We start from the raw sequence: 17,752 nt of genomic DNA, 5'->3' as shown, positions 1-17,752 counted from the left end.
GTGCCATGAGCTCCTTCATAGGGCACACCTACACACACACACACACACACACGTAATGACCCGTGTGTGACTCTCCTCCCAGCTGGTGCTCCCTAAATAGGTTGCACCTACAAAACCAGTGACCCCAGCACCTCCTCTCCTCCCCTTTTGAACAGAACACACATTCTCACACTCACACACAAACACACACACACACACACACACACACACACACTCATGATATACTCCTGGACACATAAGAGCACACACATTCATGACACTCATACACACACTCAGTCACGACATACTCTCAGACACGCGCACACATACACATTCATGACGCACACACACACACACACACACACACACACGATATACTCCTGGACACATAAGAGCACACACATTCATGACACTCATGCACCCACTCAGTCACAACATACTCTCAGACACGCGCACACATACACATTCATGACGCACACATACACACTCATGACACTCACACAAACACCCTCACACACGCATACACACACACTCTCACTCACTAACTCACGATACACTCTCAGATGCGCGCACACTCAAACACACACAGACACAGAAACACACACAGACTCACTCACACACAAACACACTCACACACAATATAACGCTGTAACGATACTGTTCATTGTTAGTGCATGTTAGTTAATGCACAGACTAATATTAATAAATGAGTAGCGTGTTTGTTTAGTGTTCATTATTCAGTTCCTCAGTTGTTTCTCTGATCGAAACGTCAGTTTGAGAATGTCAAATCCTCAACAAGCGCACTGGACACAAGACCACTTCATTTACAACTGGAACACGTGTGCTTGCATAACAGCGAGGAGTGTGACGCTCACACACCCACACAAAAGTGCCATTTTATTGCAATTACAGCGTCATTTTCAATCAAACCACACTCTGGATCTCGAACCACACGCCAGCCGAGACGAGCGACGTGTGTGTGTGTGTGTGTGTGTGTTAATGGACTGGATGTTTGGTGACCTTACTGCAGGTGCATGATCAGCTCTGACGCTGCTGAGGTCAGTTAACGCCTTCCACAAAAAAAACAGATAAAACAAAAAATAAACTAAACAAATAAACCGACAGCTGCCAATACATCACTTAGTGTTCATCGCTTTGACTTTTAGGGGAACAATCCGAAGCTGCCAAATGCGCAATTAGGACGTGTGTGCAGGGACGGATGGAACGGGCCGGTTAAACACACGCAGCGGGTGAAGGGTTAATTACAGCTGATGCGCGAGACGCTTAGACCAAATCAATGTCTATTACAACGCAAAGCCCGTAAATTCTGATTAACTGAAGCACACTGAAACATGCTTTTGCTTGTCCTCGCATCATTTTACTCCAACTATGCAGAAACTTCATGGCTCAAAATGTAACTTTTCTCAGTCAGTTTGTTTCAAAAGCACAGTTTAATTCAACTTAAGCACCTGAAACTGCTCGTCAAACATGTTCTCGCTGTACAAATTCTCAACTTCACATCAGGCCAAAAAAGCTCACCGGATTTTATTGTCCCGAGGCCACAAAAAAAGTGCAAAAGTGCACAAAACGGTTTCGGGTTTTACAGAGGGAATGTAAATGGATTTTTGACCTAAAATGTGGCACGAATGAGGAATTAACTCTCAATTGTTTTCTATAAATGGTTGATTTTGATGTTTAATTATGCATTTCAATGTCTAATCATGTGACGTTTAGGTATTGTTATAATAGTTTTTTGTGATATTTAATAATGGGAATGAGAAAATGTCTCGAATTTTCAAAGTTTTGAATAGATGAGTGATGTGATATGTATGTATAATTATGTAGATTATTTATGCAAATATTTTTCTATGGGATAAAGTCAGATTCTGGTATATTACATTGATTCTGGTAAAAAAAGAAAGTGTGTAAATTACCACAGATGTATGTTTGGAAACACATGGCACTGATGAAGGGTTGAACCCGAAAATATTTTGCACACCTTGCACTTTTTTGCACTTTATTTGTGGCCTCTGGACAATAAAATCCTGTGAGCTTTTTGGCCTATATTCATGTGCGGATCTTTCTTCTGATTTTTGAGCTCTTTGGGATCTACGCACTGCAAAGAAGTTATTACTCACTGTTTCCATCCCCTTCAGCTTCACATTATGCATAAGAACAAGCAACATCTTTACCATGGTAAAATCACTGTAACACACAACCTGTCATGGCTTATTGCTTTAATAAACTACATCAGATTAATTTACAATCAGATTAAAATTTAGAATGGAAGAAAACAGATTTAGAAAAATATTCACACATCATGTTACAACAAGGGGAGGAATTGTAACGCAAAGAAAAATGTCTCAATTAATGCTCTCTGAATATTATCACAGTTATAGTTATTGCAACATGCCGACATGAACAAACTTGAGACTATAGGACTCTCTTTGATACCAGTGCCCCACTATCCTCCTAGAAGAGAAATCACACGATATCTATCCAGACCTATTTAAGCGCATGATCGATGTGTCCCATCAAACGCAGCACAAACTCTCTGACCTCTACACTCATCTGAGAGTTGCACAGGATTGCAGCATGAGGACGCGACGAGCCGTTTCTGGGAGGATCAAACTGTTTCAGTTCACTCAGTATGTGTGCACATAATGGGAAACAAACACTGTTCAATTAAAGTGCATCCACACACATAAATGCTCAGCTTTCACATTGTTAGAGACATTTTAAAGGGGTTTTCTTTTAACTACTTACAACACAGAACAATTTTCTTAATCTCTAACACTCTCATTAGATAATGCATTGCTTAACATGAACTAACCATGAGCAATACATTTATTTGTAAATGTTAATCAAAATACAATTGTTCATTGTTAATGTTAGTTCACAGTGCATTAACTAGCGTTAACAGATTTTTTTTTTTTTACGTATTGGGAAAAATAAATTAACATTAACGTCACTCTTTAGTTTGTGGAACTTTTGCCTCAAACCTAATTAGTGCTTATTAATAGTTAGTTAGGACATTGTTCAGTTTAGGTATTATAGATTTAAGGGATGTAGAATATGGTCTTGCAGAATAAGAAATTAATATGTACTTTATAAGTACTAATAAACAGGCAATATCCTAGTAATATACATGATAATAAGCAAGTTAATAGTAAGAATTAGTTCTCAAACTAAAGTTTTACCCACATTAACTAAGTTTTGTATTTATAAATGCTGTAGAAGTTCATGTCCACTACACTGTGAAAAAAAGTTCCTGCTTTAAATTTTTTATAACAATCAACTTGGATGTTTAAGTCATTTCAAGTTAAATTACATTAAACTGACTGAGTTGAATCTTGTATAACATAAAAAGCTGAAAATTGCTTAACTTTGATGAGTTAAAGCAATGTAAAAACATATGTTGTCATAACTTATTGATCATATCAATTTTTACAGTGTAATGTGGTTAACTTATATTAACAAATGAAATGTTCTACCACCGTTAAAACCAAATCTGCTCCCTTAAAGGGACAGTTCACCCAAAAAGTGAAAAATCTGGAATTTTTTCCGACTCTGCTTTTTAATGTGCCTGAATCCACGTAAACTAAGTCCAATTTATTTTCTTGTGCATAAGAGATGTGTGAAATACACAAACCGCAGTAAAAACACGACAGATGATGAAGCCTTACAGACAAACAACACGTCTCCGTGGGCCTTCGAACCGCTCAGACGGCATTAATACACACGATAAGCTAATAACTCAATCCTCCGAACATGTCAGACACGCGCAAACCCTTTCCGATCGTTATCGAGAAGCGCACAGGGGAGAAAGAGAATTAAATAAGAGAAGTGGGGGTGATATCACACATCCAAACGTGTGTCGTTGAAGCTGGTTTCCTGATAATCGCAGCGGTGCGCGTTTTGACAAGTCAAATGTGTTACATTTTACCCAGAGTGCAACGCTGCAGTCGGAGTGTGACAACTATGCAAATTACAATAGTTTGATCCAGCACACATTTCTCACTTCAACTAGACACGCATTTAAAGCACAGGAAGAAATTTATGAATAAACCCACAGGAAAAAAAAGCACACCTTTAGTATCTTTCATCTTATATATATATATATATATATATATATATATATATATATATATATATATATATATCGAAGAAATGGGGAACTCCACTAGAGTTTCAGAAGTGAGTTTCTCAAACTGTCCTCACATTTCAAAGTCTGCAATCGAAAGTCAGATCTCAATATGTACTCAAAAATGATCAATTTACACTTTAAAGTGAATATTACTGGATGACGACTACTGACTCATTCAAGCCTGTTTTTCTAATAAGGAATTTTACGAGAAATGTTAGACACAAAGTTAATCCCTGTCAATTAAGTGACCTGATCTTTAAAAGAGCATCATCTGATGAATTATCCTGTGGCCTATCATGCTGCTGTAATACATCCATATAATCAGGGTTTGAAATTCACTTTTTCACTCACCGACACATTTGGCCAATCTTTTTTTTTTTTTATAAAATTCGAATTTCATACATTATTTTCTTATTCAAACAAAAAATCCTGTCATCCAGCATCTCCTCCCTTCCGCTTTCATCCTTTTCACCAAAAATGTATTTTAGGTGGACAATGCAGTACAAAGAACATCTTTTTAATCTTCGCTTTTGCTTCAATGCAAATGAACAAGCGTGCCGTTATTTGTTGCATAGTGACGTGTGTGTTCAGCTAATCTGTATTCAATATATCATGATGACTCACAATCTTAGGATTTGTGCTTAATCTGCGCAGATTTGGTTTGCATGAACTTTCCCAGCAAAGTGAGTAAACATAATAAGGAACCCGCCTAATTGGCAATGGCAAGTGATTTGACACCGTTATTGTTCAGCTTTTACAATTAGCTAAAATATTGAGTTATACCCATTCTAGCTAATAGATAAAACCAGGGAATCACTTGTCTTCTTAATGAACTTTGGTGTAACAGAATAGACCAGTGACAGTCTCAGAAGTCAGCGTCCAACTGGTATATTTTGAAAGCTGGTTGTTTCCGACCAGGAGAAAATAAAAAATGCAATTGCGACTTCTCACAATTCTGACTTTTTTCCTCCGAGATATAAATTCTCATTTCTCACAACTCTGAGATGAAAAGTTGAATTCTTTAATTCTGTGGCAGAAACAAGCTTCCATAACGTTCACACCAAAGGACGATATCATTCTGCTTATTATAACCTTGCGCTGCACTTTTGTCGCCTGTCGCTTTAAATGCTCGAGCTCGTTAAAGCTGATGGATTCTGATTGGCTGTCAATGTTTTTATTGTTCATCAGCCGGGAAAAATTCCAGCGATATCGTTTTTCTTTGTCGTTATCGTTAGTTGTGGTGTGAATGCTATTCTTATAGAATTAGAATGATTAAAACAGTCATTTTTAGTTATCGGTCTCTATTTTACAGGCTCTTTCTTTGAGAAATGTATCAAAATATAAATGAGTTTATGCTTAAAACAAGAATTTAAGTCAAGAGGGGAAAAAAGTTTATTTTGATCAATTTCTCAGAAAGCAAGACTTCATATCTTAAGTAATTTCTCATCTCAAGTAAATGTATCTTGATTTAAAACAAGACTGAGTCAGAAAATCACATTTTGCAGTGAATAGGATAAAAGCAACTCATAAATTCTTAACATTAAAAACTTGCAATTTGACATTAATTTCATCTCATAATTATCAGCTTCTGAAATATTGCAATAAGAGAGCAACATCTGAGCATATTTCCTGTGGGATATCATGTGGTGAAACACAACAAGTGATTTTCTTTCTCAGTATTTTTGTCTTTTTTTCCAGTACAAATATCTAAACATTCATAAATCAAGATACATTAATGTGAGAAGCAAAATAACTGAAGATAAGTCTCTTTTTTTTCTCGGAGGGGGGGGGGGGGGGGGGGGGGGGGGGTTGGTTCACAAAATTAATTGAGTTTATACTTAAAATATGAATATTGATCAAAATATCAAAATACATTGTTTTTCCATGTGAATTAGAATTGTATTGTTTTAAGACATAAAAAACATGGTCTTTTGATACATTTTTCAACAAGACTGAGATTGAAAAATCATATATTTTATAACTTCAAAGTAGGGCTGAACGATTAATTGCATTTACGATAATATCGCAATATGATGAAACACGATTTTTTAACCGCAAAAGCTGCGATTACACTGGTCACGTGACACGCGAGAGCAAAGCAGTCTGCAGATCAAGCATCAACTTGGCACGCTACGCATAGTTCTGGCATACAGGAAAGAACAGTTTATTTTTAATGTATGTGATATTGTGTTATTTATCGATTCTGGATCGAATCAGAGAATTTCAGAATCGAGTCTGAGCTTAGTTTTTAAACACAGATGCGTGATGACCATAGACTGTAAAAAAATATGGACGTAGTGTGCATGACGTCACCCGTAGGTTTCTGAAGAGCGTTTTTGAAGCCTAAAGTGGGCGGAGTCGCTTCTCGCCATCTTGGAAGCGTGTCACAGTGCGTCACTCCCGGGTAAACGAAAATGGGCAAAAAGGCGGGACGTGGGTGGAGTTGAGGTGCCTGGATGCTGAAACTACGCCCGCCTAGCTCGACGTGATCGAGTTAGCTCAGGCTAAGCTAATGTGCTACTGGCCTCGCGCTAAAGTGACAGCTGACTTGAAGTAGACCTAAAGCCAATAGTTAAATTTCATGTTTTTGCCCTTTTAAATACTATAATAGTTGAAAGACATAACTAACCGTGAGACTATGTGTATTGTGATGCATTATTATTCTCATGCAGTAATTTACAATATTTGCTCTGAGCGTGTGTGTGAGTGTGACAGTGATTCATGCGCATACATGTCAGTCAGCGCGGCATCGCACGTCAAGTTCGTAGAGAGCTTTATTCAGTCCATTTTCAATTCTGATAGATATTACCTAAGAAGTTCAAGTAATGCACTAGAAATCCGCGCTCATTTAAGGGACGAATAGAAAGCACTGACACCTGCAGGATTTAATCTGACTGTACTTTTTATTGAACACTAAAAAGTGAAATAAGCATATTATAGTCTATCTGCTCCGTAAGATCAACGGTACAGCAGAACGAGTGTAGCCTCTATATCTTAGACGTTTTTAAATCTGAACTACAAAAAGCAACGATATTGTCAGACATCCATGAGTGCATGTTCACAGAGCAAAACAACTGAAGAACAGCGCTGGTTGTTCTCTCGACACTCGACAACGATGGAATCCAACGGCGTGGGCGAAGGTATAAGGGCGGCGTGTAATAAACTGTATGAAATAATCCCAAAAAAAGTACAAACACGGCAGAGATGACGAGTTCAGCAGCTGGAATCAGCTGAGGTGACATGATGGCTAACAGAGAGCAGACAAAGGGCTAGTAACAGCAGCGGTAATCCACCTGTCACTCAAGTGGCCACGCCCTTGATTATGCAGCATTTTAAGGCTTAATATAATTTAAACGGATGAGTTCTAAAAAAAATTCACCCCCCTCACAGTTGTCATGAAGGGCAAAATTAGCTGTATAGACCAAAACAACTTAGGACACCAGGCTGTAAACATCTTTTTTTCTGCGGTAAAGTTGGGCATTTTAATATGGGGGAGATACAGATTTGACTCACTTTTGCTGCCAGCCTCAAGCGGCCAGGCGATGAATTGCAGTTTAATTCACTTCCGTGTTGGTTTCAAGAGAGAGACAGGGAGGTTGCCGCTTGGTGATGACGCTGCGCGTGCTTTGGAAAACAACCGTATTCCGCTTGCTTCTAATTTCTCTCTCTCTCACACACACACACACACACACACACACACACACACACACACACACACGACACTGCTCGAACCTTCCGAAAAATAATCTTTCATAAAGTTCAGGGCTTAAGCGAATTACAAGAACAGTCACGGGCTTCATTGCACAGGTTTTGCCCTCACTCCAGCTCTTGAATGGAAAACGTTAAGACAGCCTACTTTTAAATACTGAAAGCACTCTTTGTTTATTGCTTGTAATGTTTTTTTTTTGTTCCTCTTTATTTACTAGCTCTTATATTTTGAAGCTATATTAGTTTATAGCCTATTTAAAATTCTTAACATGTAATTGGTTTAATTAAATGTGTTTATATCTATATATATATATATATATATTAAAGTATGTATATTTACACATGTAATTAAATACATATTTTAAGTGTTATTAAGATTAATTAATAAGGAAAAACGTTGATCGGATAATGAGCTGCCTAAAGATTAATCGACTAATACAGAAGGTAAAGAACTTAAAAAGTAATCGCATATTTAATCGCAATATTGGTTAAAAAAAATCGCAATTAGATTATTTTCCATAATCGTTCAGCCCCACTTCAAAGCACTTAGTAAATTGTTAATATTAGAAACTAAAATATTGCAATGGATAATTAAAACTTGGTAAAAATGCATTTAATGTCCAATTCTCACTTTTAACTAGTTGTATGCATATTACTTTTTTTTCACAGTGTAGTGAACATGAACTTCTACAGCATTTATAAATACAAAACTTAGTTAATCTGGGTACAACTTTAGTTTGAGGACTAATTAACTAATTAAATACTAGGATATTGTCTGTTTCTTAGTACTTATAAAGCACATATTATTGCCTTAGGACTATATTCTACATCCATTGTAGGATGTACATGTACATCCATCCATCCATTCTACATCTATAATACCTAAACTTAACAACTCCCTTACTAACTATTAATAAGCAATAAATAGGAGTTTATTGAGGCACATTAAGTCATGGTTAGTTAAAAGTGAGAATTGACCGCGTCTCTGTAGACTAAAAGTCATTTAGCGAGATCCCGGTGGCTTTGACCTCCCTGTGACACCATCCTGTCCTTGTTTAGATGCAGTTTTCCAGCGTTTCTGTGTTATGAATCCGCATGTAAACACACAGGTGGAGCGTTCGGGCCGCACAGGGACATCTCAAACTTATAAACACAGAAGGAAATCTCAAATATTCAGACAAGAGAGGTTGTGTTGACCCAACTCACGAGTGCTCGTACACACACAAGCACACACACACACACACACACACACACAATCCTCCGGGATTGATGAGAGCGTCTCTGCATCGCGGACACACGTTTCACGCTGTAAAGGTGAGGCTCTTCATCAAAGCGAACGTCACCCCCCCCCCCCCCCCTCCCTCCGATTCTGGAGCCCGTCCAGAAACGACAAAAACATCCGTCCGAGGAGTTTGTGGAATTACTGAATTAGCATCGCCTTCAAGTTTCTCCCCTTCCCCGAAACTCCCCCTCGCCGTCTGTCACACACACACACACACGGGATTATTATTCATTAGAGCGTGGCGCACAGAAAGACTGCTGACACCCGTTCTCTACCCACACTGCACTGGGTCACTGAGTGCCGTCCCCACGGTGAGCCAGTACAGGCCATCTGTTTATCAAACGCTGACATGTCACAGAGTTAACCAAACACTACTGACAGACAAAACCACTGGAAGGAAATGCAGGGATGAGAACAAAACACACACCTGAGGACAGTCTAGGCCTTGTTTACAGCTGGTAGGCAGTGTTGTGGGTAACGCGTTATAAAGTAAAGTAATATATATATACACACACTTTTTAACTACAATTGTTCGGATTGAGCTGATCTGCAACGCGCCGGGAACTACGTCATCACAGACTGTTGAAGCACTTCAAAGATCTTTGAAACTGCATTGATTTGGACTTCAGAATGCTGGTTGCCATTGAAGTCCATTATTTACGAAAAAAACACATCAGCTTTAGTTTCTGCTCTGATAGCCGCAAAACCGCGAGTGTGTGTTAGAAATCAGGAATGGAGAGAGAACATTGTGTTTTTGGTACGTTTTTCCTCTTCAAACCAAACTTGGGTCTTCAGTCGACAAAGTTTAAATCCCGTCAGACTAGCTAGCTTCCCATAATGTTTAAGCATGAGGTCAGTAGACGGAGAGAAGACGGTCTTTAGTGGCTGTTTGAACACATTCGATCACATGAGCGTTTACACTACCAAAGCAATGCGTTTTCGACTCCCTCTGGAAGTGGTTGAAAGTGGAGAAGCTTGAGACGTTTTAGACCCTGTCTATACCCGTGTTTAGCGTTGTCCTCTTGTGATTCGATCCACCAAAATGGATCTTAATACCAGCTGTAAACAGAGCCTTAGAGATCAGCTCAGATCTTTGATGAGTTCATATTGAGGTATTTGGTATCTTGGCAAATCGAAGCACACTTTGTTGAGATTTACATTTAATCATTTAGCATAAGCATACATTTTAAAAATGTGCATTAAAAAAATTTGAGGCAGATACGATAAGAAAACATGCACATAAACTAAGATGGAAACACGTTTAATGAATAAATTCCTCAATGCACAACAACAAACTCGTGTGGCTTTCCCTCAGCAGAGCTCAAAATGAGGCTCAAATCTCAAATGTTGGTTTGGTGCTTCTGAAAGTCAAGTTAAATTCGCAGCTTTGGATTGAAATATAGCTATTTTTAACTGTTCTGACTCTTAAATCTAAAACAACAATGCATAAAAACACAATTTTCCTCGTTAGTAATACTATGAAGGTTTAAACCTCCTGATTTGAAGTTATTCATGCACTTTCACACAGAACCCCTAACTGAATTTCTCATTTATTTACCTGGAATCATCAATAGCAGAAACCTTCAGCGGTACTCGACATCTCGCCGTTGGACTTCATCAGGGCCAAACCTTCAGCGTTTCGCGTTATTGATGTTGTTTCTGAAGTCAAAGCTCAGCCGTCTTTACTCGCCGGATCATGGCATTTGTCAGCCTGTAAGTGAACAAAAGGAGCTTGTGAAGTTCCTCAATGCGAGCAAAAACAGCCACTTAAACTCCGAACTTTGAGCCAAACAAACGCTGTTGAGCTGACAAAGGTGCTTGTATAAATTGAACTTGACCTTTGACCCTAAATTCAACAGTCTATGTGTGTGCAAATGTTTGAATGCGTTTCATTCAGGCCCATGATGTGTGTATTTAGCTTGTACACTGTAAAAAAAAAAGTGTTTGATTGCTGCCTATTTAGTGCACTTTCCAGTTACTGCTTTCCGTTAGGTCAGTAGTGTCACTCTGATCTCTCCTCCAAATTGATTGACAACTAATTGCTGCTAACACCGTCGGTAATAACGCTAATGGAGGGATCGCGCTCCGCCATGCGAGTCTCGCCGAGGAATTAGCGTGGTAATCTAATCTGGGAACGGAGCATGACAAACGTGTCATTAATGCTGTCTCTCCTGAGACGTGAGAACAGAGCAAATGACTGCGTTCAAGCAGCGATCACACCTGACACGCCATCGCTCACTCGCTCTCACCTGCCCGTTCACACCTGGATCCAAAGCGGCCCGGTGCTGCAAGCCAGACGCACCTAGAGGAAGTCAATTAGATTATTTATTTCAGAATAATGATCTCATACCACTGTCATTAAAAACAAGCGCCTCGTTTTATCAATCCTTACTTCTTAGCGAGTTTTCGACGCCATTTCTGGTGTTAAAACTGCAAATGAGAAGACAGCAGACAAACAGCAGAAGTTGAAGAGTGTCATTCTCGGGATGTAGATGTGATGCTTTTGAAGAGTCTCTTCTGTTCACCAAGGCTGCATATGTTTGATGTAAAATACAGTAAAAATTTGAATTATTATTCTTTTAACAGAACTGTTTTCCATGTGAATTTATAGTAAAGTGTAATTTATTCCTGTGATCAAAGCTGAATTTTCAGCATCATTACTCCAGTCTTCAGTGTCACATGATCCTTCAGAAATCATTCTAATATGATTTGATGCTCATTAACATTTACGATTATTATAAATGTTGAAAAAAGTTGTGGAAACCATACTTTTTTATGGTTCTTCAATATAAATCTTTGTAACATTATGTGTCTTTACTGTCACTTTTGATCAATTTAATGCGTCTTTACCAAATTAAAGTTTTAATTATTAATTTTCTAAAAAATTTTGCCACAAACTTTTGAATGGTAGTGTATTGCAGTTTCCACATAAATATGAAGCAGCACAACTGTTTTCAACATTGATAATAAGAAATGTTTCTTGAGCATCAGATCATAATATTATAGTGATTTCTGAAGGATCATGTGACACTGAAGACTGGAGTAATGATGCTGAAAATTCAGCTTTGATCACAGGAATAAATTAAACTTTACTATATATTCAAATGGGAAACTGCTGTTTTAATTATTCCAAACTTTTGACCATTAGTGTATAAACACTGTCGCCTATCCCAGTCATCCCAGGGATCATCATTTTGTCCAGACAATGGAAAATGAAGGGCTACTGGAGTGTTTGGGAAACCAGTTTGGTAACATGTTATTATATTACTGTTTGGTAGGTAGTATTTCTAACAGCATTTTCAAGTATTTTTGGCCTTCACGAGAGACAGAATACAGGCGTCAATAATCAGAAAAACCTTCTGAACTAAAAAACTGAAAAGAAAATCCATTCATACAGAGTCAGAAGTGTTTTGACAGATAAAACATACAAACCAAAAAACACAGTTATGACAAGGTTTGTCTGTGGTCTTCAAGAAGTCTCAGGTGTTTTTACTTTATTAAAAGAGTGTAATTGATTTTACTAAAAAGAAAACCCTGCGAGCCAGAGACGTGGAGGGGGTAAAACACTCCCGGGGCCAGTGCTGCCGGGGTCAGTGTAATAACCGCTCTCTCCCTGATGGAAATACATGTTCTTTATATCTAATACTTTAATGAATTTTTAATCATGTAATTTGTAATTAAATTACCAGGGATAAGCGAGCAGCGGAGCCAGTGAGACAGAAAGAGAGAGATTACTGGACGTGAGATTATGTTGCAAGCTGTAAAATAACCCTGTTTAGGACAGAAGAGTGAGAGATTAACAATCTTCTTATTTAATGATCACATTGAAAAGGCCTGTTCCACAAACGCACAGTCAGAGATGGTATTAATGGGTAATCTGCTGAAGACTGGATTAACTGGTCTAGCTAAAACTCTGTATAATGAACTACTTTAAAAACCAAATATTTGATATAGTATTTAAGCGTGAGGGTTTACTTTGAGGCATTTAAAATGAACTAAATCTGGCAAAACCTCTGGTTGGTTGGTGGGTGTGCTGAGTGTGCTGGTGAGTTGGTTGGTTGGACAGTTGGTTGGTGGGTGAGTGTGCTGGTGAGTTGGTTGGTTGGATGGTGAGTGTGCTGGTGAGTTGGTTGGTTGGATGGTGGGTGTGCTGGTGAGTTGGTTGGACAGTGGGTTGGTCAGTTGGTTGGATGGTGGGTGTGCTGGTGAGTTGGTTGGTGGGATGGTGAGTTGGTTGGTTGGTTGGATGGTAAGTGTGCTGGTGAGTTGGTTGGTTGGATGGTGGGTGTGCTGGTGAGTTGGTTGGTTGGATGGTGAGTGTGCTGGTAAGTTGATTGGTTGGATGGTGAGTGTGCTGGTTAGTTGGTTGGTTGGATGGTGAGTGTGCTGGTGAGTGGGTTGGACAGTGGATTGGTGAGTTGGTTGGATGGTGAGTGTGCTGGTGAGTGAGTTGGACAGTGGGTTGGTCAGTTGATGGAGGGTGGGTGTGCTGGTGAGTTGGTTGGTTGGATGGATGGTGAGTGTGCTGGTGAGTTGGTTGGTTGGATGGTGAGTGTGCAGGTGAGTTGGTTGGTTGGATGGCGAGTGTGCTGGTGAGTTGGTTGGATGGTGAGTGTGCTGGTGAGTTGGTTGGTTGGATGGTGAGTGTGCAGGTGAGTTGGTTGGTTGGATGGCGAGTGTGCTGGTGAGTTGGTTGGATGTTGAGTGTGCTGGTGAGTAGGTTGGTTGGAGGGTGAGTGTGCTCGTGAGTTGGTTGGTTGGAGGGTGGGTGTGCTGGTGAGTTGGAGGGTGGGTGTGCTGGTGAGTTGGTTGCATGGTGGGTGTGCTGGTGAGTTGGTTGGACAGTGGGTTGGTCAGTTGGTTGGATGGTGGGTGTGCTGGTGAGTTGGTTGGACAGTGGGTTGGTCAGTTAGTTGGAGGGTGGGTGTGCTGGTGAGTTGGTTGGTTGGTGAGTGTGCTGGTGAGTTGGTTGGACAGTGGATTTTTGAGTTGGTTGGTGAGTGTGCTGGTGAGTTGGTTGGACAGTGGGTTTGTGAGTTGGTTGGTTGGTTGGACAGTGGGTTTGTGAGTTGGTTGGTTGGTGAGTGTGCTGGTGAGTTGGCTGGACAGTGGGTTGGTCAGTTGGTTGGAGGGTGGGTGTGCTGGTGAGTTGGTTGGACAGACAGTTGGTCAGTTGGTCGGAGGGTGGGTGTGCTGGTGAGTTGGTTGGTCGGAGGGTAGGTGTGCTGGTGAGTTGGTCGGACAGTGGGTTAATGAGTTGGTTGGTTGGTGAGTGTGCTGGTGAGTTGGTTGGTGGGTGAGTGTGCTGGTGAGTTGGTTGGTTGGATGGTGAGTGTGCTGGTGAGTTGGTTGTGAGTGTGCTGGTGAGTGTGTTGGTGAGTGTGCTGTTGAGTTAGTTGGTTGGTGAGTGTGCTGATTAGTTGGTTGGACAGTGGGTTGGTCAGTTGGTTGGTGGGTGAGTTTGCTGGTGAGTTGGTTGGTTGGATGGTGAGTGTGCTGGTGAGTTGGTTGTGAGTGTGCTGGTGAGTTGGTTGGTGAGTGTGCTGGTGATTTAGTTGGTTGGTGAGTGTGCTGGTTAGTTGGTTGGACAGTGGGTTGGTGGGTGAATGTGCTGGTAAGTTGGTTGGTTGGATGGTGAGTGTGCTGGTGAGTTGGTTGGTTGGATGGTGAGTGTGCTGGTGAGTTGGTTGTGAGTGTGCTGGTGAGTTAGTTGGTTGGTGAGATAGTTAGTTGGTTTGTGAGTTTGCAGGTGAGTTGGTTGGTGAGTGTGCTGGTTAGTTAGTTGGTTGGTGAGTGTGCTGGTGAGTGTGCTGGTGAGTTGGTTAGTTGAAGGATGGGTTTGTGTGTTTGTTGGTGGGTGTGCTTATTCAGCAAGGATTAAATTGATTAAAAGTGACAGTAAATACATTTATAATGTTACAAAAGATTCGCTGTTCTTTTGAACTTTCTATTCATCAAATAATCCTGAAATAAATGTATCACGGTATAAAGATTTGGATAATGTATAAAATCTAATCGTCCTCATACTTTTGAGTGGTAGTCTATGTCTGAATTTGATTTACTGATGGTGTCATGAATTGCATTTTGATAGTATTTAATGTGTGACCCCATAGATCTGTGACAGAACAGGATTACTGTGACCATGATGAGGCCCAATCCCCAACCTGACCTCTTACCTTCCCAGATTGGGTTGGGTCATTTCCAAAATCCCAAACTCTCTGAGGAAAAACACATCAATATAACTTCTATTTTACACACATTATTCAGGACCAAGAATCAAAATTACTTATTTAAAAAGAAAGATTGATAAAAGCATAAAGGCTTATGTTCAGTGTGTATGTGTGTATGTGTGTGTGTTGTGTGGATTTTCCGCATGTTCCCAGAAAGTTTGAGGGTATATGTGCATGCTGATCCAAGAGGCCTCATTAATGTGCCGCTGTCCGCTCGAGTCTCTGCCAGATGAAATTAAGGTCCAATTATTGATAAATGAAGAGTACTTTTCGCGGAAGCCGTGCCTGAAGATACACGCTGCATCTGTCACATGGCAACACACACACACACACACACACACACACACACACCCACTGCTCACTCAAGTGTGACATCGCATCCTGTGCATTCATCATGCATCTGTAGGAGATCTCTCTGTGTGTGTGTGTGTGTGTGTGTGTGTGTGTGTGTGTGTGTGTGTGTGTGTGTGTGTGTGTGTGTGTGTGTGTGTGTGTGTGTGTGTGTGTGTTGCCATGTGAAGGAGTTATTCTAGTCTGATGCTAGTCTGTGTGCAATATCTGATCAGAAATATTCGCATCTGTCTGTCTGCTCAGTGAAAACTGATGATTGGCAGGTGAAAACGGTGCTTCATATGGTCACTTATAAAGTAAATAGGTTTATTAAATGTCAGCACATTACTTAAATGAACGGTTCACCCATAAATGAAAATCCTGTCATGTCCTACTCACCCCCACGTTGTTCCAAACCCATTTGACTTGAGTTCTTCTGTGGAACACAAACATAGAGATGTTTAACAATGTTCACACTGCTCTATTATATTAAACAAATGCAGATGGGGAAAAAGAACAAAACAAAACCCACAAAAAACTAAATATCATTTAAAAAAGTCTCATGATGCTTTATGTGAGGAACAGACTCAAATTTAAAAGTAGGAATGAAAAATAATTAGCAACTTACTTTTTTGCATTTATTTCTGAGTTTAATAGTTTATTGAGCAAGAAAAAAGTAAAAATGAATTTAAAGAAATAACAATGACACAAACAAAATATGCATTGACAAATTAATTGTTTAAAGATAAAAAATAAATAAATGCATGCACAAATGAGTTATGTCATTTCAAAAATAAAATAAAACAAAAATGCATTGCATGAACAAATAAATTTTTCTGTTTAAAAATAATGCACGAATGATTTTTTAAATGCATGAAGACTACTAAACTGCATTAAGAAAATAAATTAGGTAGATTTTGATTCCATGTCAGTCAACTTCTCCTCCGCCATAACTTACAAATCTTTGAAGTAGCCTTTATGCTTTTTGTATTTACAGGTAACAGCTGCACAGATCCGCTGAGTGACACCAACACATCCCATAAGAACTACTGTACCCACAATGCCTTGAAAAGCCTTAACACCTAATCTGCCCTTTAATCCAGAACGCTGAGAGCGGAACACCTGTCAGCGGCCGGGGTGATGTGCGCTCACACCCTGATCATCGTGTTAATTGAATGTCAGAGGAAGGTGATGTGAGGGCAGAAGGGCTCTGGGGCTACACCAAACAAAGCTCAACTAACATTTTTTTATGATTTTACAAACGTTGGAAACAGTAAAAGCTAATAAGAGCAGTATCTATTGCTCTTTTACCAAACTTAACAGTAAATACAATTAATAAAATGATAGATTATAATTTATATAACAATTGAAAAACAGCAGCATTTAATGCAATATTTTGCTATTGCCATTGATTGATCATTTAGTTTTGAATTGCTTGATTCATATGAATGGCCTGAATGAACTAAAACAATGATTGCTTGCATTCACTTGGCTGTGATGCCAGAAAGTATTAATATGCAAACATGATTGCTTGGAAAATGCATTTTAAAATGCATGCATTGCGAATTCCTGTCTGATACATTTCAGAACATGACAGAAATGCACAAAATTTAGCTAAAATTGTTTGCATTAATGTACTTGCATGATTTATGTTTTAAGCTGCATGTGCAATACAATGCAACTTAAAAATTAAGTTTGTTACTTTAAAAGCTTTTAGATGATCTATTGAAAAATATAGTTAAGTTAGTAGTGTGGCTAGATTTAGTTATTTAATTCAGTGATATGAAAAACATACTAACACACACATGCTTTCCACCCTCATGTTCCTAATGAAACACTATCCTAAGCCAGTTTTTATCAGTTCATAAATGACAGGTGGTATTTTAGCTGAGGATATCACATCATGGGAGAACTAGAACGGACTCTGTCGGACTCAAATTGAAATTTGTGTGCCCTGGATGAGCTGTTATCAGAGTGTGAAAGTGATATGGATACGCTGTCAGACACCAGAGCGTGTTCAACGATAAAAGCTTCAAACTGTCTCTGCAATCCAGCTAGTTCTGGAACTCAGCAGAA

At 39.3% G+C, this 17,752-nt stretch overlaps 1 long non-coding RNA gene across 9 annotated transcripts in view; it reads right to left on the bottom strand.

Annotated features, from left to right (window-relative positions):
• LOC143730780 (uncharacterized) overlaps nucleotides 1-17,752 on the bottom strand; it is a 61,432-nt gene that overhangs the window by 16,303 nt on the left and 27,377 nt on the right. For 5 of the 9 annotated variants that reach the window (XR_013200600.1, XR_013200603.1, XR_013200602.1 and 2 more), the window contains 5 exons: nucleotides 16,043-16,112; nucleotides 12,803-12,887; nucleotides 11,509-11,546; nucleotides 11,366-11,418; nucleotides 10,675-10,827 (listed from right to left, as the gene is read on the bottom strand). This is a non-coding gene — a long non-coding RNA (uncharacterized LOC143730780). The remainder of the gene's footprint in view (nucleotides 1-10,674; nucleotides 10,828-11,365; nucleotides 11,419-11,508; nucleotides 11,547-12,802; nucleotides 12,888-16,042; nucleotides 16,113-17,752) is intronic. The other 4 variants (XR_013200605.1, XR_013200606.1, XR_013200607.1 and 1 more) reach the window with 2 other exon arrangements.

This window comes from Siphateles boraxobius, unplaced genomic scaffold, assembly GCF_051911475.1.
Source record: "Siphateles boraxobius isolate OS27281-9 unplaced genomic scaffold, OSU_SipBor_1 81, whole genome shotgun sequence".
NCBI classification, from domain to species: domain Eukaryota; kingdom Metazoa; phylum Chordata; class Actinopteri; order Cypriniformes; family Leuciscidae; genus Siphateles; species Siphateles boraxobius.
The sequence above is the reverse complement of the archived record's forward strand: the minus strand, read 5'-3'. Positions and strand labels throughout refer to the sequence as shown.